Source organism: Ambystoma mexicanum, chromosome 3q, assembly GCF_040938575.1.
Source record: "Ambystoma mexicanum isolate Mex_15411 chromosome 3q, UKY_AmexF1_1, whole genome shotgun sequence".
NCBI classification, from domain to species: domain Eukaryota; kingdom Metazoa; phylum Chordata; class Amphibia; order Caudata; family Ambystomatidae; genus Ambystoma; species Ambystoma mexicanum.
This window is the reverse complement of record NC_090926.1, coordinates 314,007,078-314,031,429: the sequence shown is the minus strand read 5'-3', so window position 1 is coordinate 314,031,429 and position 24,352 is coordinate 314,007,078. Positions and strand designations below refer to the sequence as shown.

At 47.8% G+C, this 24,352-nt stretch overlaps 1 protein-coding gene across 2 annotated transcripts in view; it reads right to left on the bottom strand.

Moving 5' to 3' along the window:
- KANSL2 (KAT8 regulatory NSL complex subunit 2) overlaps positions 1-24,132 on the bottom strand; it is a 492,186-nt gene extending 468,054 nt beyond the window's left edge. The window contains exons 1-2 of one of the 2 annotated variants that reach the window (XM_069653862.1): positions 23,930-24,029; positions 17,566-17,611 (exon numbers count right to left, since the gene is read on the bottom strand). The gene's annotated coding sequence lies outside the window, so the exon portion shown is untranslated. Of the gene's footprint in view, positions 1-17,565; positions 17,612-23,929 lie in introns of both variants that reach the window. The other variant, XM_069653861.1, reaches the window with a different exon arrangement.
- Positions 24,133-24,352: the final 220 nt, after the last annotated feature.

Sequence of the window (24,352 nt, the reverse complement as noted above, 5' to 3'; positions counted from 1 at the left end):
CGCCCCTTGGTGAACATAAATCCGGCACCCCCTGGATTCGGGTGTAGAGCGGCCTTGGGGAGGGGATTTTCTTTTCGTACTTGCGCCAGGTGTCCTTCGCCCTGGTGACCGGCGTGGGGCCAGACCCTGTCTTCCTTAGGGGACAGGGGGACGCAGGCGAGGGGCCACTGTCGGCCTTGGCACTCACAACTGACATCTTGTCCGGGGACCATCTCATCGTGCTGGCCATGTCCAAGTCCGGAAAGGGGGGGGCAAACATCAGTCTAAGTTGAACTTTGAGGTGCCCATTCGGCCCAAAGACTGCGAAACAATGAATGAAAATGCAGCGCTGCATGCCGCGGATTTGGGGCCGGACCCCGCCACCTTTCAGGATATTAAGGTCATGCTTACGTAATTACAATCAGGAATCCAGTCTTTAGATGGTAAACTAGATACTCTGACCTGCAAGGTGGACCACATGCAGGTCCGTTTGGACAGACATGGAGAGCGACTGGATGAGGCGGAGGGGCATCTTGCAGGTGTGGAGGGAACGGCGGCATCAGTTTCAGGAGAAATGTCTGAGGTTAGGAAAGCCTTAAAAGAACTCAGAAGCAAGAGGATTTAGAGTCGAGGTCTCGCCGAAACAATATTCGAATTGTTGGCCTGTCGGAGTCGTAGAACCAGGGGAATATGGAGTTGCTGGTGGAGGACATACTTCGAGAAACATTGGGCTCTGAGGGCTTCTCCCCGATTTGTGTGGTTGAGAGGGCTCATAGGATACCAAGTGGACGGAAGCTGGTCCCAGGAGCCCCGCCCCGTCCATCGATTGCCCGGTTACTGAATTACCGGGACAGAGACACGGCACTCAGGAAGGCCAGGAAGAAGGGTGCCTCGTCTTATAAAGGAGATGTCATCAAATTATTCCCAGACTTTTCAGATAGGGTACAGGCGGCCAGGAAAACTTTTTTTGGACATCAAGAAGAGGATGGGGGAAAAGGGCTTGAAATATGCAATGCTGTTCCCGGCCAAGTTACGTGTGATATATGAGGGCAAGTCGATTTTCTTTCAAACCCCGGAGGAGGCATCCTCTTTTCTCGACATGTTACCGCGGTCGCCTAGACCACGGGTAGATGGTGATTGAATCAGTTCAGGCAGAGAAGTATCTCCTGCTGTAGTAGTTTGTGGCAATTGGGGCTACTTCTGTGTATGGAGACAACTATCTTGGAGGGGTGCGAGGAGGGTTAGGCTCCTAGTTGCTCCTTGTGCGAAAGCTGTGTGTGTTCAATTTGAAGGGGGTGGATGTGCTGGAATCTTGTGGTCTTCGGCACGGGTGGGGGAGGGGGGGTGGAGTCTGTGTTGCGGGTTGTAGGGGGGCGGGAGGGGGGATTTCACCAACAGGTTGTGGGGTCGTCGGTAGGATGGGGGGGTGGTAGAGGCGGTTCTAGTGGCACGCATGGAGGGCTGGGATACTTCTGAAGCTGGGCAGGGTGGGTGCTTAGGCGTTTACTGGCTCTTGGAGACAGTAAATTATTTGACCTGGAACGTCAGGGGCCTTAACAGCTGGTCTAAGTGTCAGAAAGTTTTGCGCTATTTGGAACGTCATAAGGTGGGGGTGGCATTTCTTCAAGAGACCCATTTAACTGCGGCCACTGAATCTAAGTTTGGTAAGAGATGGGGATGCCATCGGTATTTTTCGTCTTACTCTTCCTACTCTAGGGGAGTGTGCATCTTAGTGCATAGTTCAGTGGGCTTCCGCCTAGTCAAGACTGAAGGATCAAGAAGGCAGGGTTTTGGTGGTGCAGGGGGGTCATTCAGGGAAAGTGGTCTACGGGGATATGCTATTATGGCCCGAATCGGGACAAGGTGGAGTCACTTGACTGGGTAGAAAGACAGCTGCGGGTGCTCCCGGAGGGGGAAATCATCTGGGCTGGTGATTTCAACTCGGTCTTGGATGCCAATCTGGACAGGGTGGGTGCTGCGGTGCGTCCCTGTAGTAAAGCCTCCTCTAGGATCCGGGACATGTGCCCAGTGTAGGATATTGAAGATGTCTGGAGGGGGAGACATCCTGGGTCGAGTCAATTTACGCATTATTCCACCCTGCATGGCTCAGCGGCCCGGCTGGACTATTTCCTGGTGTCTCGTGCAGTTATTGGTCGGTCTGTGGGGGTGGGCATCCTGGCTCGTACTTTATCAGATCACGCTTCTGTTCTGTTATCTATCCGTCTAGATGGAAGGGACGAAGCGAGGCCGCCCTGGAGGTTTAAAAGCGAGGCACTCACGGGTGAGGTATTTCGGGAGGAGTTGGCGAAGGCTATCGATATGTACTTTGAAACTAATGATGGGTCGGTGGCGTCGGTGGCGTCTGCTGGCACCCTGTGGGAGGGATTTAAGTGTGTGATCTGGGGGGCGGGGAAGAGTATAGCCAAGGAGCTGGGGACTCTGAAGAAGCTACGAAAGGACCTGGCAGACAGAGAGGAAGAGCAGCGGGAGGTTAAGTATATGTGGGAAAGGGTGGCTCCTCGGCAGTATGGAGAGGGGCAGGCTCCTGGGCGGTCCCTTGCGAGAACCCTTCAGCTGGGGGGCCGGGAAACTAGGGTGACGATCACGGATGAAAGGGGAGGTGTCCACTACGAAGACAGGGAGATTGTTCATGAATTCCAGGATTATTATGGCCAGTTGTACTCGTCCCAGCTGACGGCGGCACAGACGGAGATAGACGCCTTTCTCAAGGGCATAGGGCTGTACTGGTGCTCGGAAGAGCAGAGGCAATGTTTGAATAGGCCGGTTTCGCAGGCGGAGGTGCTGGACGCCATTAAATCTTTGCCAGGTGGGAAGTCCCCGGGTCCCGACGGCTTTACAGCCGAATTTTATAATTGCTATGCTGAAAGGTTAGCGCCCTATCTGTTGCGGGTGTATCAGGAGGCGGTGTCCCATGGCCGATTACCTGACTCCCTTAGAGAAGCAGTGATGGTGATACTGCTGAAGCCAGGAAAGCCGAAAGGTGATTGTTCGTCATATCGCCCGATCTCACTTATTAATCTAGATAAGATCTTAGCGAAAGCTGTGGCGACGCGTCTAGCGCCGTTAATGTCAACCATGGTGAGGGCTGACCAGGCAGGGTTTATTCCGGGTCGTTCGACCTCGTTTGGGGTGCGGAGGATGTTTGGCTTGATGGCGGCGCTGCCGGAGGATGATCCAGTGGTGGCAGTTCTATTGGACGCCACCAAGGCATTTGATTCGGTGGAATGGGTGTTTTTATTCACCGTATTACGCAGGATGGGCTTGGGCAACTTTTTCGTTTCCTTGGTATCACTTCTATACACCGACCCAGTGGCTAGGGTGAGGGTAAACAGGCAAACTACCAGGGCACTACCGCTTGCGAGGGGGACTCATCAGGGCTGCCCGCTATCTCCCCTGCTCTTTGCCTTGGCGATAGAACCTTGGGCTGAGTGGGTTAGGGAGTTTCATCTCCACAGGGGAGTCCAGTTGCATAGCCATAAAGTCATAATTTCGTTATACGTGGACGATATGGTCCTGTTCCTCTGTCATCCTGAGATCAACCTGGACCCGATTATGATCGACCTCCAGCGGTTTGGTGACCTATCGGGGCTTAAAATAAATGCTAACAAATCTGTTATCTTCCTGTTGACGAACAGGGCTTCTCAGTTTCGAGATACTTGGGGATTTCGGTGCGATTTACAGAGTACTTGATATTTGGGGGTCACGGTAGCAAGTGAGAAGGTGGTGGTGTACACGGCAAACTACGTGGAGGTTTTAGAATCGGTCAAAATGTCAATGGCAGGTTGGGCCTCACTCCCTCTTAATCTGTACGGCAGTAGTTAAAATGTCTATCCTTCCTAAATTTCTTTATGTGTTTCTGAATGTGCCTATAAAAGGTCCCTCAGAAATACTTCCGGGATCTTCGCTCTGCAATATCACACTTCATTTGATTTGGGCAGGTAAGAGGGCTCGTGTCTCTTGGGGGCAACTCACGGCGCCAGTTCAAGAGGGGGGGGGGTCTTGCGCTCCTTGATTTCGAGTTATATTACATTGTGGCGCAGGCCAGCTACCTTAGGTACTGGTATGGGATGGCAGCGGAGCATAGGCATGTAGAAATAGAGAGGTCGATTGCATCACCGGCGTTCTTACGGTCGGTTATCCTGACGGCTCCCAGCCGTGCGAGATGTCCGCGTAATCTGGTGGAGCTTACCTGTTGGGCCTGGTCCTACTTGGGGCGTGCATCTGAAGGGGGATGTACTCTACTCGCCGGATATTCCGCCGATATATATTCCTGGTGTTCCTCTGACAAGCGAGACGCGTTATGTGGCTACTATGAAGCGGTTGGGTGTCGCTCGGTGGGAGACCCGTTTCTGAACGGGGAATTTATCTCTATAGATCAGTTGAGGGACAGGGGAGATCTGTCAGCGTTAGATGTATTTCTGTATTACAGGTTGAGGGTGACACTGCGGCGACTGTTTCCTTCCTTTCCGAGGCTGCCCGCAGTGGCTGAACTGCTTAGTAAGGTGCTCGGGGGGGGGGCAAATATTGGACGGCGGGTTCTCTCCGGTTTGTACAGGTTGGCTCTGAAGACAAGGCCAGTTTTGAGGAGGTCTTCCAGGGGCTATGGGAGAGGTCACTGGGAAGGGAAATACTGACGAATACACAGAGGTACTGCTGTGAGGTGACCAGGAAGTGGGCTGTTAACTCGAACTTTAAACTGATCCATTTTAAGTTTCTGCACCAGTGCTACTATTCTCCAGCCCAATTAAAAGATTATTTCCCCCAGAGGTCAGGGGCTTGTCTCCGTTGCGGACAAGAGATGGCAGGGTTTCTCCATGTGGCCTGGGATTGTGGAGAATTGGTGCATTTCTGGCAGCAGGTGTTGGAGGTGATTGGGGATATTGTGGGACAACAGCTAGTGCCGGATCCTGTGATGGCCTTACTAGGATACACTGAACAGATACCCAAAGGAACTCAGAAACTGGTAAATCTTCTTTTGATTTTGGCAAAACGCTGTGTGGCCATGGGGTGGGGAAGTAACCCAATTGTGACTGTTGCCCAATGGTCAAAAGAATTATATTGCAATGATATGGAAACAAGATGGGAGGTGCTGGGGGGTGGGGGGGGGGGGGGGAGTGTCAGGGTGAGAGTCGGATGTGGGTTGCATATACGACATACCTCCTTGGCCATCCTGGGGGAGGGGGGGGGGGGGGAAGTGTCATGGATCTTCGGATGGGTTGGGTTCTTCTGCCCGGCCGAGCCCAGGGGGTGGGGGGCGATCCTTGCTGACTACTTAGGACTGCATCCAGGGATTGGCATTCTGCACTGTGGGACGTTATCAGCGCAGAGGCTGGACTGAGAGAACTGCTGGGGGTGCGCCATCCGTGTTGCCCAGATTGCTTCTGGTTCTTGTGTATAGCCCTCATGTGTGTGCCGGGGGGGAGGGGTGGGATGGGATGGTTTTCTGGTTGATTATTGGCATTTCACAGAACAACAGAAACAAAGAAAGTTGCAACAAAACAAAATAAAAAAAAAAAAGCAGCACATGGTTTTTCCGCATAGTAAAATGCACTTAATTCACGTCCATTTTAGGCGGTGCCCGAACAAGGCCAGTGCCTTTGGAAGACAGGGTGTAGAGCTGTGCTGGGATAGGTCAGGAAGGAAAGGCACAGCTAGTTCTCAGGCCTCTAGCGAGGAACAATAATACTATTAAATATAGCAATTTATAGCGAAGTTTTAAGCAGGGGGGGGGAAGGACGCAGGTTGGTGAGAACATGGTAATGATGAAATGGGGCCAGGGAGAAAAGATCTGCTTATGAACACACTGCCCACTGGTGGAAAATGGAGGCAGGCAGTTTGGAATCTGGTTAACAAATAAACAGTGAAACTAGAAAATATGATTGCAGAAGTAAATAGGTACATGAGCAAGGAAAGGGGATTAAATAATGGGGTACAAAGAGGTGGGGAGACACACTCCTGCCCCCCCAATTAATGCTGCCGAGAAAATCCAAAAGCAAACTAAAAGCACACACAAAGAACATATTCTCTGAACAAGCCATGTTGAGTAATGTTCATCATGAGGTCATCGATTCCCATGGGAAGAAAGAAGACAGTGCAACATGTGTCCAATGAGAAGTCGCATAACTTAGTTGTACAGTAAGGATGAGAACCATCAGGGGATGTCAACATTCTGGTCGCATGGCAAAAGGATGAGGTATTCATTTCTTAAATGTCACACTGTCAGCACCTCACTGAGATTGGTCAAGAATAAGGGGTGAAGCACACGATAAGACACCACAACCAATGGAAAAGGGGTTTGCAAGTAACACATTGTATCACCAGAGTCAACCAATAAAAACATGGGATTTGACTTACTTTGGACACCAAGTCATGATTAGAGGGATGTACTGGTCTGGTCACAAGGGCAAGTTTTGATGTATAGACTTATGTAGGGGATTTAAATTGTGAACCAATCAATGCACAAGGATTTACATGTGGTTGAAACTAAGTCAAAATAATGTAATGTCTTCTTTCATATATATCGCCATTTAAATGATGCCTCAATAAAGCTCATCTTTTATTCCGGGCCAAAACTGTATGATATGATATGGTATTTGTAACGCGCCTATACACAAGTGTTTCAAGGCGCGACGAGGCAGGGAGGGAGGGAAACAAGGGGAAAACAGACAAACGATCCTACTAGGCCAGGTGTCATTCAGATCGCGCAAGTGCAGAGGTAAGGGGAAAAGGAGGAAGTGCAGGGGGGAGGAGGTGGGGGGGAAGTGCAGTACAAGGTAAGTAGCGTAGAAAATAATAATAAATAATAAATAGAAAGGGCCAGCTGGTGGCAAGTGCGAGGTAAGTGCAGAGCAAGTGCTGGGAAAGGGGCTGTAGGGATACAGTGACAGTCCCACAGTGCAGGGGGAGCCGGGGAGGCAGTGCAAGTGGAGAGTGGCTGGGCCCTGGACCGAGGTTGCTGAGAGTGGCCCAGATGCAGGTTTAGTGCTGAATTCAGTGGGGAGTTAAGCAGGATTAGCAGGGGAGAGGGAGAGAGAAGGCAGAAGCGAAGAGGAAGGTTTTGAGGTGCTTCCGGAACCGGAGATGGTTCTCCTCAAGTTTCAGGGAGGCAGGAAGGCTGTTCCAGAGGGAGGCCCCAGCTGCGGAGAGAGATATACCCCCAGCTCGTTGCTTCGAGAAGCGGCTGACCATGAGGGAGTTGGAGACGGATGAGCGAAGGGCTCGTGAAGGAAGATATTTAGGAAGAGAGAGTTGGAGGTATTTAGGTCCCAGGCCCCAGAAGGCCTTGTGGACAATGCAGAGGGTTTTGAACTTAATCCTCGCAGCCACTGGGAGCCAGTGAAGAGATTTCAGTCCTGGAGAGATACGGTCCCTGGGCTTGAGGCCAAGGACAAGTCTCGCAGTTCTGTTCTGGATAAGTTGCAGAGGGCGGAGAGTGGAGGCAGGCAGATTAAGATAGAGGCTGTTACAGTAGTCCAGCCTTGAGAGAACCAGGGCTCGAGAGACAGTGAGCTTCTGGGGGAAGGAGAGGAAGGGAAGAATACCTCTGAGGAGGTGCAGCTGGTAGTGTGACTTCTTAGAGACGTCAGATATATGAGGAGAGAAGGAGAGTGTGGAGTCGAAGATGACCCCGAGGTTTTTAGCCTTGCAGGTAGGGGCAGGAAGGGGGCCAAGGGAGGCCGGCCAGAGAGCTGCAGGGAAGGAGGGAGTGGGTGTGCCGATGAGTAGAATCTCAGTCTTACTGGCGTTGAGGCAGAGGTCATTGGCGGCGCACCATTCATGGATAGCAGACAGACAGTCGGAGATGAGGGAAGGAGAGGAGGAGGCTGAGGGTAGCCTGAAAATGAGCTGGGTATCGTCTGCATAGCACTGGAAGTGGGGGCAGAGAGCGGCGATGCGGTGGGCAAGGAGTGCCAGATACTGGTTGAAAAGCCAGGGAGAGAGGTTGGATCCCTGGGGGACACCACAGGTGGAGAAAAAGATGTCAGAGAGGAAGGAGCCCATTTGGACCTGGGAGGGTCGATCGGAGAGGAAAGAAGTCAGCCAGGCCAGAGCCTGACCAGTGATACCCAGGTTATCACGGAGACAGTTGAGCAGGATGGCATGGTTGACAGTGTCAAAGGCAGAGGAGAGATCGAGCAGAATGAGAACACAGGGAGTGTTGGTATCGAGGTTCAGGAGCAGGTCCTCACGGATGTTCAGGAGAGCAGTTTCCGTGCTTCTGGCAGCTCTGAAGCCAGATTGATGGTCATGAAGATTACCAACAGAGTCAGCATGGGGGTTAAGCTGGGAGATGGCCAGTTTCTCCAGGAGCTTACCCAGGAAGGGAGTAATGGAGATTGGGCGATAATTGGCCGGGCAGGAGGGGTCGGCAGAGGGTTTCTTGAGGAGGGGGTGCACAAGGGAGTGCTTGAGGGGGGATGGGAAGACTCCAGAGGCGAATGAGTGGTTGCAGAAGTCAGCCAGGACAGGAGCCAGGGAGTCGATGTGGTCCTTGATGGTTTTGGAGGAACAGGGGTGAACCTGTTTAGACGAGGCTTTCATAGATCGGACTTGTCTGGAGACCTCATCAGCAGAAAAAGGTGGGAAAGCAGAGAAGGAGGGTGGAGGGGTGGCTGCAAGAGAGCGAGAGGAAGAGCTGGGAAGAGAGGGAGGGAGGAGAGAGGAGGAGAGCGAGGACAGGATGTCCTGAGTTTTTGAGGTGAAGTGCGAGGCCAGTGCAGTGCAGAGGGCCTGGGAGGGGACAGGAGAGGTAGAGACTGCAGCAGGGTTGGCCAGCTCCTTGCAGATTTTAAAGAGTTCGGCCGAGTTGTTTGATGCCTCAGAGATGCGGGCTTGGATAAGGGCTCTCTTCTTGGTGAGAACGGAGAGCCGGTATTGCCTTTGGAGCAGGCGACAGGCCAGTTTGTCAGAGGATGAACATGAAGCACGCCATTTCCTCTCTGCCACCCTACACTTGCGTTTTAGGGTGACGAGATCCGAGTCATACCAGGAGTTACATTTGGCTTTGGGCTTCAGGCGGATTCTCATGACAGGGGCAAGGATATCGAGAGTATCAGATATAGAGGAATAGAGCATGGAGAGGGCTGTGTCAGGGTGGGAGTCAGCCGAGGGGGGAGGAGGGGGCGAGAAGGTAGCAGCAAAAGCCTCAACTGACACGCGCTTCATGGGTCGGATGACCGAGAAGGTGGGTGGCAGTGAAGAGGGTGGCTTTGCCTGTGGGGTAGGGAGGGAGAGGTGGGAGGATAGGAGAAAGTGATCACTCCAAGAGAGAGGAGTGGAGAGAGGAAGGGAGAGGGGAAGGTCAGAAGAGATCAGAGCATCAAGAGTGTGCCCTGCAGAGTGAGTAGGCCCAGACGGGAGAATAGAGAGTGAGAGAGAGTTACAGAGTTCGCGAAAGAGACCAGTGGGGGGGCAGGAGGCATCGAGGTGGATGTTGAAGTCACCGAGAAAGAGGAGTTGGGTGGTTGAGGACAGGAGTGAGGAGGAGAGGTCAGCCCATTCAGAGAGGAAGGAGGAAATTTGACCAGGTGGCCGATAGATAGTAGCCACGGTAAGGGAATGGCTAGGAGAGAGAGAGAGTCGGCAGACAAGGCATTCAAAAGAGGAGTAGGTCTGCGTAGGAGTGACAGTGGCAGGAATCCACTCAGGGAAGATAAGGGCAACACCAGCCCCTGAACGGTTGGGCCTGGGCACGGAGAGGATCTTGTAACCGTCAGGTAGGAGTGTGTCGAAGCTGGTGGCAGAGCTGGCTGTGAACCATGTCTCAGTGAGACCGAGGACGTCCAGGTCCAGTTCCTCAAGAAGGCGACAGATATCAGAGGAGTGCTTGATGGCAGAGCGAGCATTTAGAGTGGCAATGTGGAGAAGGTTGCCACCTTTGAAAAGGGCCCTTGTAAAAGGCCCTATGTAATTCACTTTTGTTATTCTTGCAACATCATGTACTCATTTTTGCTCTTTGGATTAATTTTTACTTGTTGAGGTTTTTGGGTCTACCTTACAATAGTGTGAACATTCTCTTATTTAACACAAGTATTTACCAGTTAACCAACCCACTCACTTCCTAAGGAGGTACACTTGGGCTGCTTTGCCACACTACCACAGAGAGTTGGTGAAACTTGAGGGGGTGGGGGCGTCACTGGTACCTGCTTAAGGAAAATCTCCCCAACAATGATCCACATATGTTGCATGAGGGACTTGCACAACCAGCTTGCATGGATTAGCCAGTCATACAAGTACCAATGGACTCTATTACCTTCAGAGTTTAGCAGTGCCACAATTATAGCCAACACTTTCATGGACACTCATGAGCAAGGTCCGATCAAAATGGTAGTGCTTCCCATTCACAACAAAATGAAGGACCTTTAAAACCGATGGATGGATAGTGTTGTGAAAAGGGCATTATTGAAGGTCAATTGAGGTTAGCAAACCTTTGAAGACTAGCATCAGAATAAAGTCTCTAAAGGAGATCACCCTATAGTTTCATGACATACTTCAACTCCTTTTGTCTAGTATCAGCCAAAACCAAACTTAAACCTTCTTGACCAGAAAGAGACTTGTATAAACCGCATTGGTCATTTCCGCCAATAACACTTTAGAAACATCACCCTTTTTCGGGACTTGTTTTCCAAAAGATCTTGATCACAACGGTAAGACCTTTCTCCTTGAAGCTTAACCTTCTTAGGTGCTGTGAGAACGAAATAGCATACCCTAGGCAAAATGCATTAAGAACACACCGATTGGTTACCAAGCCAGGCCATGGACTGTGAAAGCCTGGCTACAGCCTTCCTGACATCAAGCTTTACCTCTGAACTGTGGAATGGATGTCTGACATTTCATAGGTTTAGACGGGGGGCGGGGCTACCAGGAGGCAGCAGATGTAATACAAGAGATAGGCTGCTGCCTGCCTTTTTATTCATTAAATTCCCAAGTTGAGGGTCATAGAGCTTTTGCTCCCGCAAAGGAAGGCTCAAAGGGAAGCCTTTTGTGCTGGCTCACCTCCAGAAACACATCAAATAGTGTTTCAAGTATCCACAGTTGAGGCAGACGAAATGCTCAACATGTTGCATGAAATGTCAGACAGGAACTGGACCGGATTCGCCAGAGCAATCAAGTCTCAAACGCCTCCATTGTTGAGGGCCAAAGGAAACAGAAATCCTCTGAAAGGGCACCCCCTGCCCCCCCCGAATATTGCAGCCGGTAGCCTCCACTCAAATAGGTTGCCTAAGTTTTAGCAAAGCCTCCACATTACGATCACCTGGATCAGTTGAGGGCTGTACCTACTGAAGCAGCAAGGAAAGTGGTAGAAGTGAATCCTCCAATTTTTTCATGAACTCCTGAAAATTAAGCAAACGGTATAGGTAAAGTAAGAACTTGTGTACTTTTGTTTAAGCCTGCTACTCCCATTCTTTGGACAACACCTGTAAGTTCAGGGATCATCAACAGTGCTGCCAACACTAGTGTTTGTAACTGACTGATTAAGCCTGACCCACTCAGAAGCTAGAGGCGAATACCTTCTGTAAATTCACTTGCAGGCGTGTGTCGTTCAGAACTCATCTGATGGTTTGCGAGACATTTCAGGGTTCTGAGTCTGCACGATTTTCTTTTATAGGAGTGCAAAACCCACTATGCCTGTATCCTTTTTTATCAAGGAAAGTCTCCAATGCCTGTTCAGTTAGTCTGAATTTGCTGAAGGGGAAAGTGTGCCTGGAAATAAATTTACCCAAAACTAAAACACTTGGATCTTTAGGCATATATGATCTAGGATATCTAACATCCACATAAAAGGTTATTGGCGAAAAGTTGGAGCAAGTGGCGGCATATGACTAATTGGGCCTCTGGTTTGCTGAGACTGGTCTCTGGACAGAGCACGTGTCAAAAGCGAACCTAAAGCTGGAAAAATATGGAGGGGGCATTGGAAACTTTTCATCATCCCAGGGTGGGGGTGCACTGTCCCCAGCACTGCACCTATATAGGCTGCAGGCTGTGCAAGCAACACAGTGTGGGACAGAAATCTGGGATATGCTAATTCGACCTCTTTGGGAGTGACGGAAAATAACTTTTTTAAATGCTTGCTCATCCAGCCAAACAGAGCTCCTGACACAATCCTATACTTGGAATGCGACCTCCAGCCCATTGAAGACATCTCTCAAACCACTGCTATTCTGTATACGTGTGTGGACCTCTACAGCCTGATCAGATTATAGATCAATGTGGATAGATTGTATATCGTTGGAATGCAGTGGTTCAGCTCTGCTTAAACATGTTAAATTCTAGCCACGAACATTGTATCTGGCTAATCTGTGGGAACGGCCACTGGCTACGACAAAAGGATGTTCGGACCTGGTCAAGAAAGCGAGTGTACAGAAGACCATGGTAGTATCCTGCCTCAAACTCTCCTGTGGTCCCCAGAATTTAAGCCGCAAGGACAACTTGATTCAATACAACCTTTTTAAGTACGGTCACTTTTTCTGAACCCGAGAGCTTGGAAGCTGAAAATTGCTGCTTATGATGACAATTGGACCACAAATAACACTTCTGTTTGATATGTGGGGCCCTAAATGAGAGTTTCCCATGTTATGTTGCTGTGCCCTCGGTATGACAGACTAAGATCCAGATACCTACCACCCATGTTCAGATTAAATGACATAAGCAGGGTAGTGGACGTACTACATTTCTGCACAATACCTAGTGAGCCTCGTGTGGTACAAAATGTGGCCAAGTGTCTGTAAAGGGAATGGCTAAGGAGAACGAGAGTTTAATGAAATTGATAAAAGTAACCTCCAGTGATATTTAGCTTTTTTACCTCTTAATGTTTCATCTGCTATTTATAGTCTATATTTTTAAACTTATGAATAATGCATAATTCATAATGAGTGTGTTGATGGTTTTAACAACCGAATAAAGCTCGTTTTGAATTTAAGTTAAGAATCAATGGGACAGGACGAGCTACATGTGCGGGAAGTTGTTCATTTGCATGCCTTTTTTGGTAGCGTGAGAGGAGCACTTGGAGCTGCAACCCTTTCTGCCCCGCCCTGCCCTCCCCCGCCCTACACATCTTTACTGGTGCATATGTAACCCTGTAAAAAGTGGGTGGTGTCTCGCTTGATTCCTAAGGAGGAAGAGGCTGCCCTGTGAAACTGCTCCTCAGAGTCCCTTAGTCAAGGCAGTCTAGGCACCCGTCCAGAGGACTGCTTTTTTGAGGTAAGTTTGCCTCTGCGTCAGAAATTCCCTGAAACATTCCATTCATTCTTTTTATATCATTTATCGCTGGTTGTAGTTTCAAAATACTCCCAGAAGTGTGGGCTCTTTCAACTCTGACAAGTGCGTACTCAAACCGCAGACTAAACCAAACCTCTTCAATGCTGTGCATTCCACAAAAAATGCATTGTGTGGCTACGGTAGAAGCTGGCATAGGTGCTCATATCAAGGCATACCTTACAGGTCAAGGGTGACTAAAGGGATGGGAAAACCTGCAGAGAGCAGGGGATGACGACAAAGGGAGAGGATATGTAAGATGGGGGACAAAGGAGCTCGTCCATTCAACGCAAGAGAAGGCTGAGCCTAGCAAGATGGGGGTGAAGGAGTGAGCCCCACCCTGCCCCTTCTAACAGAGCTCCCAACAGCAGTAAATAGACTCACTGATAAGAAACAGGGGATGCAAAAGTACTGATGTCAAGACAGTAAGGAAAGCCAATGGAAAGACGTGGCAGCATGTGGACATCCCCATTCGTAGTAGAGGCCGGTACATCTGACTTCAACCCAAACAGAACTGAAACAACACCCAACAAAGTAAACCATGATAACAAATGTTTGTCATTATCATGTGAACTGCAATGTTATCACCCAAGCAAACAAAAACTCCTGAAACTGCAGACCGATTACTTCTTTTGAAGTATAATCTTAGTAATTTTGACATGCTCTGAAACTTTCAACCAAATGTTGGAAAAAAGCAACCTAAAAAGATTGTACCAATGTAGGAGACATCGTGGTTTACCATTTTAGGAGTCCAACTACAGGCTGGCCATGCAGATTAACCAAAAGCGGGCAATAGCAGCGCGACACAGCATCAGAATCTACAATGAAACACACTAAAATAGTTTTACTGTTGGAGAGTGTAGCTGTAACGTTCATTAAACCAGGCAGACCCCCACCCCCAATCCCCCTGCACCGTAGAACAAGCTACAGCAAAATGTAAAGACATTTGGCAATCACTACACTCTTGTCTGGACAAGGGTAAAGAAGTCAGCTGGAAAGTACAAATTCAACAAACGGTAATGTGAGAAGCATCATCCACCCAACTAGCCCACATAACATGCCTATGTCCTGGAACCATAGCACAGACCCTGAAGTACACGTCTGCTCAATTTACTGCAATGGCCTAAACCATGTCCATATCTGGAAATGCATTGTCTGCAAACAGAAGGCAACATGTTAACACTAAAACAAAAACACTGCAATTCTTACAAACATTGGGTCTCATTCAAATTTCGTTTATGATGGAAAGGGTCCAGTACTCCCACTGAATCCACGTAAACAACCCTACTTAAAATATATTGCAACATCGATACTTCGGTCCATCGGAAGCACATAAAATAAATTGACTTATTTACAAATGGAGCATTTGAAACAATACACAGACTTATGCGGAGCAGCTGTCATGAGGGGCATGGGTAGAAGGGGTATTTTGCCCTGCTGCTCCTCCTCCCTAGGTTGCCGGTTCTGAAGATCAAAACCAGCCCAACAGGTCACAAAAGGAAAGTAAATGAACACAGTGAAGGAAACATCAACATTTATACATAAAACAAAACGTGGAAGTACATGAAGATACCCAACGAACAAAACAGAGGTCTAAAGACAGATATATGATTTATGATCCAAAAACGGACTATGAAATAACGGGAGCCGGACCGTTCAGATAAGTATGCACAGCTTTAATGTCTTTTGGTTGCTCCAACACTTGGAGGGCACGAAGGAAGCAGGAAAGGCAGGTACACAAAGACGACATGTAGTCAGACACTGGATCCCGCACACCCACGCTGCCAGCTCCCTTCGGTCAACTCCAAACGGTCACCCCAGGAACCCAGGACACATTCCCCCAGAAGCTCCCACATCATCCAGAACGCACACACGCACAGCACATTATTACACTTCTTCCTCCGTTAGCAAATACTACACAACAGGAACGAAATGGAGTAATGACCAGCACAACCTGACACCTCATACCACGCACGCCATACACACCCAAGAGGTCTAACATGCCGCCAAGATGTCAGAAAACATACCGAAGCCCAAAAGGAGAGAACACAAATGACCAACAACAACCAAAACCTAGACCCCACAAAAATACCAGGAGCCAACACCCCTTAGCAAGGGTGCAGAAATACAATGGGTCACAATAAATCTAATGCGGTCAACAAAACCATGATCAAACCAACACTCCACTCCCTCCTTACACACCGCAGAAACTGGACGAAATGCCACCAAAGTAGAAAAAGAACACACTAACGCCCACTGCTCCAAACCGACCGACAGGAACACCACACAAGAAGGACCAAAAAACAAAAAAATGCAAACTGCCCGCCCTGGGCTGCCCCCCCCCCCCCAGTACCTCAGGCCTGCCATACCCGAGCACAAACCATCTTCAAAAAGAACATACTAACTACCCTACTAGCCTGGCCCTGAAAAAAAAAAGATACTCCTTCCACTCTGGGCTGCCCCCCAGAGCCACAGGCCTGCCACACCCGAGCACTGACCATGCTCGCATAGCTGCAAACAACATAACAATCAATCCTGTCGGAAATTCAACCTACTATAACTCCAGACATTGACCCCAAAAACAAAAATCTGCAATTCCAGCATTAACATAATCCTGAACCCAAAAGTCTCTAGCACCTTGGCATTATCAAACTAAACTACTGGGATAAGTTAAAAACCAACGTCCCACAAGAACGCCCTTGAAGAGATCTTCTCAGCGTCCAACACAACATGTGCACAAATGGCCCCGGCAGAACCCGCCCAGCAATTCTGCCACGTGGCAACACAAAGCCATGCATTTCTTGCACCACACAATAACGCCCTAGAAAACCCGCTCAACATCACCAACACACATTGACTGTAAACGCAGTCACACCAACGTTCCAGAACCCGAAATCCCGGTAATATACTCAACCACAATACTGTAACCAACAGCCACAAAAACTACGGAACTCCCCCCAAGATGTATACGATGTGCTCGCAAATATTTTATTCGTGGGCAGACTGCCAACATTAAACTGTTGAACCCTGTGTTGAGCGTTCATTGAAAATAGAGCCAGAGCAATTTTTGTCCCCCACCTCCAATGTTACAGATGCGGGGGACAACCCCGCTCCTCATGTTCAGGTAAGTAGGTCAAAAGGGAAGAAGGTTAAAAAGGTACAACAATATTTAGGTCAAAAAGACCTAACAAACAAAAGTGAACGAACAAATTGGGTAATTGCATATTTCATAGGAGAACGCCTGCAACCAGCACATAAACTAAAACAAGTTCACTGAGCCAACAGCGAACCCAGGGAAACAGAACCCGCCCGGCCACTCTGCCCTGTCAAACACTGCCACAAAAGCTATAGAAATACATCCTGCATTCCACCAAAAAACAAATGTAACCAACATAATCCAAAACACTGGACTGAACTAACGTTCACGCCTGAAAAACAGATACGCCCGGCATTCTGCCAAGATACAACACAATGAGCCAAGTTCAATGATACTCCACCTCACAACACACAACCAACTCCCCCGAAACACACGCAGCACATGTACCGTTAACCTAGTAACGCACTACCCCTCAAAACACATGCACAACACAGCCTTCGCCAAGCAAATCATGCATTCAGGGTACGAAAACTCTTCAACTGCACCACCATACACGCCTACATCATGTGAAATTAGGAGCTCGTAACTCCTAAAAACTTCCAAATACAATGCTGCACACATGCCATGTACTTAAAATAACGGAAAACCCACACTCCATCATGCTCGGCACCTCCTGCACTTAACGGCAAATCAATACATCACATACACGAAAAACGTGCAAACGACGCCTGCATGAGGCTAGTTTCCCATTTTTATTTTAAATAGTGTCCCCCTAAGACACGCCAAAGGCAAAACCTAGTCCAGACCTTCTTGTGGTACAACACGAACACCCGTGAACGAAAAACACAGGCAATGTCCATAACCACAATGCATCATCCCTGCACCCACATGTCCAAATCCTCTACAGAGAACATGTTAAAAAGCCAGGGGACAATCTAAGCCTAGGGGAATAGGACCACATGACTCGACATAGAAACACTACAACGGCCCAGACACCTAAACCAATCCCTTTAATACAGGGCCAAAACAACAAAACTATGCACAGACAAACTGGCCCGACATCATCCAGCACGCACAGCATATTACTACAGACTACTTTTTCTTTATAAAGGCAGTCACTTCAACAGCACCAGAAGACAACTTGCAAGCACCACCTCACACCAACACCTGAGACAGTATTTTTAAGCACACAAGACATTAACAGCAACACTCACGTGTCTAATCCTAAAGCGATGGCAGCCACGAGTGGGCATGAGGCACCTGAAAGAACAGTGGAAGTACAGTTTGCATTTTTCACACTGTATGTAAGCCAGTAAGCCATTATCAAGCGCGAGGCACACAGAGATAACAGTGGACTTTTCACCATTAAAACTTTGGGAACAATTTTATATTGGCTTCGTTAAATATGCAAAACAGCAAGCACAGACTGTAGTCCAATCACTATAAAGCCCCGACAATGCAGACAGAACACATACGGTCCATTTTCCCCATCGTATTGGCCAGCCAGCAGCTCCGTGGCCAGACAGATGACTAAGCATGCAACCTTACAGAGATAATAGGAGCGAGCATGTGTGGCTGGCAAAGCACTCGTTCGTGTGCCTGCCACAGTACTGAAACTCCAGGATCTCTGCAGCCGTATTCCTTCAAGTATTTCTGCTCTACTGCCAGCACGCACGCTCAGCTCCTGCATCTCGGATCCCACCGATTACTGGTACCTAGTTTTGGTAGCATTACATGCAACACATACACGTGTCATCGTAAAACCTAATAGCCAACACTGCCAGAATTGCACATTGTTTTCAAAGAGTACCTCTGTGTGCCTTTCCTCCTCGTGGATGTATTTCTAGGCAGATAATGTAGCTGCCCAATGAACACATTCCAGGCACTCTTCCTGCATCAAATTGAGTTTAAACTGAATATCATCTATTTTATTCTGTGTGAAAGAAATGTCGAGCATATTTATTTTCATTATTTGTTTCCTTCTGTGACCATCCTCTGATTAAGTCTATAGGACTTGGAAAGCCCTTGCGTTGTACCAGATCAGCATATTTTCCAATAATCCAATAAACTGTTTCAAAACTTGGATTTCATCAGATTTTGAAAGTTGACCAACAGCATCAAACCTTTAAATTTCAGATGTACATCACTTCAAAGTCGAAAAATAGTTTGTGTAGTTAATTCCATTGTACGTTGAAACAGCAGCCACAGGCCTTCAGTTATCATTGGAGTCGTATTAATACTTTTGAAAACAGTACCCATGCCACCATGCAAGGCAGTGAGAACGACTGAAGCCACCAGGAGTCAACTGTATGGCTCTTTTTGCAGCTATTCTGTTAATGTTCTAAAAGGCACTGCTGCCAATTACTTCCACGTTTAAAAATAAACTATATACTTTACATTTCCCTTCAAAGCAGGCCTGTTCATTTTACTTGCAGAGATTGGTGGGGGAAACCTTTGCCTCGCCAGATATTTTGCACACCCCCTTCAGCCCGAGCGTGCATACCCTGGTCTAAAAGGATGACTTTAGAGACCATCCTGGGGTCATATGATGATCATCGAACTACACTAGAAGTCATTCCCACATCATCAGACGTCATCACGCTGTGAAAGTCATCAGCAAATATCTCAGAATGGTGGACGATGATTTGGGGATGAGTTTAGGATGACTTAATGAATATGCTAACATTATCCCCGTTTTAGAAAACTCTTTGTTCCTCATGCTTTTAGGATGACCTACCGATCACTTCAAGAGATTGTACGTTTGTCCCTGATGATTGGGGGATGATTCTGGGATGACCTGCCGATTACTTCAAGAGCATTGCCATGAAACATGTTTGTTCTTGATGATTTGGGGATGACTTACTGATTACTTCAGAACATCAGAGTTTGTAGGATGATATGCGGACCAATACAGATTGTCATTCTGCTTTTGCTTAGTTGCACTTATGCTGAATGATACCCCACTGTGGCAAGTGTAAAGCTTGAGACTATGTTGGGCCAAAGTAGAAGCCAGAGGCCTAAACATAGCATGCACACGTGAGAATCCTTTGCCATCCCAGTCAAAAGCAGGCACCCATTACCCTCACAATCCCCAATGTGGCATGGCTAAAGCCTGAGACCATGTTGGGCCAAAGTGGAAGAAAGAGGCCTAAACATAGCATGCACCGAGGGATAACTGAGCTGTAGAGCTGTACAAATGTAATCTGCAAATACAAGTAGCCAAGTAACACTTACACTCAACGTTTCAGTTATAAATAGTTATTTATTTAATTAACTTTTTTTTTTTTTTAAATACACGTTCTTTAGAAAGGCAATTCATGTAACAATGTAAATATACTTTTAAATTACTTTTCAGAATCAGAGCAAGTTAGTGGATAATCTGGATATGCTTCATACACAATTGCTACACCATGGGGTGACTTCAATCACAAGGACAGTAATGGCATTTATATATCACACTTGCAGTTTCTGAGGTTGCAGAAAGGAAAGGTTTAAGGAAGGAAAAAGGTTAAACAGGTTCTCAGTATATGGGAGGACAGATAAATCTTCCAATGAAATCTAGACAAGCCTTTCCCAGCAGTAACAGTCTAAAACAAGTTACCACCAATGAGGGACAAACCATATCAAAGTCAGTGGGCTAGAAGAGTCTGCACGGACCCAGGACAGCAAAAGTCAATTTGAAACAGTCTATGGAGCCGAGTCACTTCTTAGAATCAAAATGTCTTGCACAAAGTTAGAGAGTTTGTTAGAAAATCACTTGTAGGGTCGCAAGCTGTGAAAACAGAATTGGAATCAACTCTAAAAGTAAGCCACTGCAATTCCCAACCGAGAAAAGCAAGACTACAAGACAGTGAGGTAAGTACCCCAGTCTAAACAGTACCTCTGGTTTGAAGAAGTGTTCAGCTGGCTTCTGTCCTGCTACAGCGTTGCAGATCCCGTATTCCTGTGCCTTAGTCGTGGGGACAAGAGGGAGGACATCTGTAGGGCTCCTGCAGTGGTACCGGAGGTCGTTGGCGGTTACGGGCTCTTTTCGGTTCAGCGGCACTTTGTGGGTTTCAGCGCTTAGTAAACAGCACTGTTGCGGATCTCTGGTACCGGTTGGGCTTCCTTCACTCCTTGGGTCTGGTGAGGGGGCTCTAGCTCTGGTCGTCCTGCTTCTGGAGGGTCCTTAGGAGACTCCTGGAGCTTCTAGCCGGATTTCAGACATGTCACTCGACTACGGATTACTCGACCCCTGCCACTTGGTTCTTGCAGCAATGAAGAAGTACAGCCAGACAGGGAAGATGGTCGAGTAGAGTTCGCCTCTGGGTTAGTTGGTCCCACTAACCCAAGGGGAGAAGTCCATTCCGGAGCTTCTCTATCTGAAAAGGGAGTTTCAGCACAACAGCAGGGCTTCAGCGGGCAATTGAAAGGTCCAGGAGGATGCAGCAAGCTTCGTTCACGGTTTCTTCGTCAAGTGTTTCTCCCAGTGGTCGACTCTGTCTCTAGTCCCAAAACCCTTGACTTTTAAGCAGGTTTATCTCATTCATGCACAGCCGAGGATGTCAATCACACATCAGGGTCGCTGCCCTGAAAGGACAGCCAGTCAGCCATTCAGGACTGGTTGCATTCAGATATTCCTAGAGACAAAGGACAGGGGAGTTTCGGTACCCTCCCTCACATCCTGTCCTTCCAGACACACTGGAGCCAGAGGCGGGACTCAGGGCTGAAGTGCGCCAACAGCAAGACAAACAAAGGGCTTCAATCTATTTGACACACAGAGTAAAACCCAAGAAAGACCTCACAAACAGAAAATGGAAAAAAAAGAAGACGGGGCCGTTGTGATAAAATGGTCACCCCTGGGTGCTATACTGCAGCTGAGGGTTCAGCCTGCGGTAGAAAAACAATGGTAGGAAAAATTAAACCACTGCCACTAGTCATTTAAAAGTAGGGAGGGCAACATACAAATGTTACATGAGAATGTAGGATAAGGGGCTACTATGTAACCCCCCAGCACTCCCATAAAATGGTGTGTGCTGGACCCACAAAGAGAAAAGATAAGTAAAGTAATTTTCACTTTAATATTCTGGGGAACAATAGTTCACACAAGAAAGGGTATTTTAAACCTTGTGAGAAATCTAAAGGATTTGTCAGTGACACTGCACTGAAGTTGATGTGTGTCACCATACACAAGTAGATGCATATGGAGTTTGTCAGACTCCCAAAACAGTGAAAACACATAATCCAAAGGTCAAAACACATGATGCAGTGGGAAAAGGGTCTCACTCACACCAGGGTTCAAATTAAAAAGTCCTACAGACCAGCAAAAGGGCTGGGGGTCTCTAAGGTTGAAGGGAATTAGAACAGAAATGAGAATTATCCTTAACAAGACTGCACCAATATATGCCAGTATTCCCATGCACTCCTTCACACAATAGTCATGCTTGCTTTGCACAAAATCCAATAATCAACAACCATAACGAAAAGTAGCTCCAGGATAAAAAATAAAAAGAAAAGGATCCAAAAAAGAAAGAAGCAATAAACAAACAGAACCACAAAATCCCAGTAACTACCCACAACCTACCAAATACAAGCAACAACAAACCAAACAGCAAAGACTAAACCCAAAAGACCATGAAAAACAATCGAAAGAGGACGCCCACTAAGGAACACAACCCATGCATCATGCCTCGCCACAAGAAAGACAAAGAAGCCAGAAAAGACAATAGAAATAATAAGAAATCCCAAACCACTCAGGAAGGCACGGACCAGCATGATACCACAACCCCAAAAATCTCGACAAACATCTGAGATGGCCCAAGGAGACATACAAATAACAGAGCAAAGACAGACTACAATGCTCGCCACCTGTCTATATACGACAACGTGGTAAACAAAAACAGTACAGCAACAATGAACCGACAGCCGACAAGCTTCACGAATACAGACCCAACTAGGACACCAAACGGATGACAACTAATAAACCATCCCAACCCGGTCTCCACCATGGACAATACCCCAACCAGAACAAGGAACAAATTGGAAACCATCACACTCACTCTACACCCCCTTATCACCAAGACTGGAACAACAGAGGGGTAGCGACCCTATTTACCACCCAGAAATGAACCAACCCAGCCATAAACCTTATCGGTCTACTCGACAGAGAGACTGACCAACAAAGAACCACCCCACCCAAAAGACTCAACCAGAAAAAAATAAACAAAAAAATAACCGACTACGCCACAAGAATCAGCAAACAATTCATAGAAAGAACTCCATCACCCCTACACAAACACTTTGTGAAAGTCACTTACACCAGAGCAGGGTCTGTGTAGCAGCTGCATAGCAGTCACTGCCTCTGCAGGTATTATTAGATATGTAGTCACTTACACCAGAGCAGGGTCTGTGCAGTAGCTGCACAATAGTTACTGTGTCTGCGAGCATTATCTGGCACAGGTATTATATATATATATAGTAACTTACACCCAGAGCAGGGTCTGTGTAGTAGCTGCACAGCAGTTACCACGTCTGCGAGCATTAGCCCGTGCAGGTATTATTATATATGTAGTCACTTACACCAGAGCAGGGTCTGTGCAGTAGCTGCACAGCAGTTACTGCATCCGCGAGCATTAGCCTGCGCAGGCATTATTATACATGTACAGGGTCTGTGTAGTAGCTGCACAGCAGTTACTGCGTCTGCGAACAATAGCCCGCGCAGGTTTTGATTATATATGTAGTCACTTACACCAGAGCAGGGTCTGTGCAGTAGCTGCACAGCAGTTACTGCAGCAGCGAGCATTAGCCTGCACTGGTACTATTATATATGTACAGGGTCTGTGTAGTAGCTGCACAGCAGTTACTGCATCTGCGAGCCTTAACCTGCGCAGGTATCATATACGTAGTCACTTACACCAGAGCACTGTCTGTGTAGTAGCTGCACAGCAGCTACTGCGTATGCGAGCATTGGCCTGCACAGGTATTATTATACATGTACAGGGTCTGTGTAGTAGCTGCACAGCAGTTACTGCGTCTGCGAGCATTAGCCGGCGCAGGTATTATTACATTTGTAGTCACTTACACCAGAGCAGGGTCTGTGTAGCAGCTGCACAGCAGGCACTGCCTCTGCAAGCCTTAGCCTGTGCAGGTATTATTAGATATGTAGTCATTTACACCAGAGCGTGGTCTGTGTAGGAGCTGCAAAGCAGTTACTGCGTCTGCGACCCTTAGCCTGTGCAGGTACTATTATATATGTACAGGGTCTGTCTATTAGCTCTACAGCAGTTGCTGCCTCTGCAGGCATTGCAGAGCCTGAACCGTATAGTAAATGAGCTTCGGAGCAGCTACTGTGTCTATACCAACAGGCTGTCCCGTGTAATTTCAAAACCAGTAGTTTAGAAAATCACGTACTTACAATATTTAATTTCAACAAGTGATAAGTGCAACACAAGGAATTACAGCTTCAACGTGCACTCCTAGAGGTTTCAAAAGGGCTCCCCTTAACAATATAAGAACAGAGGGATAAGAACGTCTAAGTTGATGGGTGCTAAAATAAATGTATATAAAATTCACTACAAGAGCTGGATCGCATACACTCACCTGATGCTGCCTAGAAACGGGACACGAGCGTTTCGTAAAGGGTAGTTTTCTAGTTCCCTTTCGAGAAACGGACAATAGCAACCCTCCACTCCAATTCTTCACGTGGGCTGCTATGCGTCACGTGGGTTTCAACGTCCGCTTCATCACGTGGGCTGCTCTGCAACGACCACTTCATCACGTGGGCTGATCTGCATCACGTGGGTTTCAACGTACATGTCATCATCAGTTTTGCAGGAGCTGGGAAAAAGGCGTTGTGGGAGCGATTCCGCTGTTGCAAAGCACATTTCGTACGATTGATACTGGTTCCCATCCGAGAAACGAACTGTCGGTTTTTAGGGCCGTTTCTCAGATGGGAAATAGCTGCTTCAGTGTGAGTGAGCTAGTTCCCATTACAGAAATTGCCCTTTTTGCCCCCTAGTGGCC